We start from the raw sequence: 2,003 nt of genomic DNA on the forward strand, positions 1-2,003 counted from the left end.
TTCAAAAGACAAAAATAACTAACAACTTCATTCAAATTTTTTGCCTTTTGTGTCTTTTCAACTAAATTTTTGATAAAAGTAATTCACCAACTTTGAAATTGTTACCACGAGCTACGAGTTTTTGATCCCTCATTTTTATGTTGGTACATAGGCATAAGTCTGAAGGTCTTGTCAAACACAAAAATATAATCAATGAATTCTTTTCTCACCCCCACCCCCCACACACACACTCTATTTTTTTCTCAAACATCATTTATACCAAACACATATGCACACATAAAAAAGGACTCCCTAGGAGTACCTAGGACACTTTGGGTTTTAACACCTTCCCTCTATGTAATCAACCCCCTTACCTATAATCTCTGACATTTTATTAGTTTTAAAAGCACGGTGGCGACTCTGGTTTTATTAACGTCAAGTTTATCCATATCTTGATGGTCATGAATTTACCGCTACAGTAACCAAAGGAATTCCATTAATAAAACTTGTACCTCTTATGAGATTATCGTAATTTTAAGTATCTACACCACTGAGAGCAAAAACCTTCCCTTGAACTTTAGTATCAGCAATCTTCTTTGGGCTTCTAGAAGTGAGTACTAATATGACCTTGCTCTCCATAATTAAAACAGGTTACATCAACACTTTTGCATTCAGCGGCACGATGACCAACCTTCCCACATCGGTAACAATTCAAAGTAATACACTCTGGAAAACGATGACCTAGTACTCCACACTTGAAACACTTAATAGGAGTATGAGCACCTCCCCCACTTTGAGTCTTCACACCAAGAGTGTTCGGTTGAAACCTCTTTTTTCCCTTAGCATCTGTAAAATCATAAGGCTTGTTACAATTCTGATTAACATTTCTCTTATCACTGATGCTCTTGTAATGACTGGATCTGGCACGACTGTCTTCATCATAAATCCTGCACTTGTTGAACATAGTAGAAAATTGGTGAATCTCCTAGTAACCAATGAATTGCTTAATCTCTGGACGTAATCCACTCTCGAACTTAATGCACTTAGATCATTTAGCTTCTACCCCATTATAATGAGGGCAAAACCGAGACAACTCCTCAAACTTGGCAGCATAGTCCATAACTATCATGTTACTTTGTTTCAGTTCGAGAAATTTGATCTCCTTCTTGCTACTGATGTCAGACAGAAAATACTTCTAAAGGAACACTCCCTTGAAAGCAGCCCAAGTAATAGCAGTTATTGAAGCCTCGAACCTCTGGCGAGCATTATTCCACCAATACTCTGCCTCCTCATACAACATGTGAGTACCAAACGAAACTTATTGAGCATCCGAGCAAGCCATGACTCTAAAAATCTTCTCAATACCTTGCAGACAAATCTGAGCATCTTCTGGGTCATACCTCCCCTTCAAGGTCGAAGGATTGTTTCTTTGGAACCTGTTCAGATCACGGGATCCATCAACAACGCCTCTAATTTGATGATTTAGGTTATTATGATTTGCTATCACATTAGCCAGTGCTTGCAATGCGTCAGCAATAACATGATCGTTTCTTCCTGCCATTTTTTACATACTAGTAAACATATATTAGAAGAAACATGTATCGACAGATTTATTACACCTATCGCATACTAGGAAATATATATAATTCACAAAAACCTGGTCGGACGAACCGACCTGCTCTGATATCACTATGTAACACCTTTTTCCCCAAATCACAATTATAAAGGATAAAATACACTATAGGATGTTAGTTCAATATATTAGATATTGCCCATATATAAAAAGTCATACTCGTAGTAGAAATTAAAATTATTACATCACCATATTATCCAAAGATAAGGGAAACGCAAATAAAGTTCAATAAACATCAGAAATCAAATTCTCGTCCCATGATGTTACGTAATCAGAGCAATATCCATTTAATACAGTGGAAAATAAATATAATATGAAAAGGTAAAATGCATAGTCATCTCCCACTCACAAGAAATCACTGCTGCTGATTATTTGTACAACAAGTGTCGAA

This window comes from Lathyrus oleraceus, chromosome 6 (assembly GCF_024323335.1).
Source record: "Lathyrus oleraceus cultivar Zhongwan6 chromosome 6, CAAS_Psat_ZW6_1.0, whole genome shotgun sequence".
Classification (NCBI taxonomy): Eukaryota; Viridiplantae; Streptophyta; class Magnoliopsida; order Fabales; family Fabaceae; genus Lathyrus; species Lathyrus oleraceus.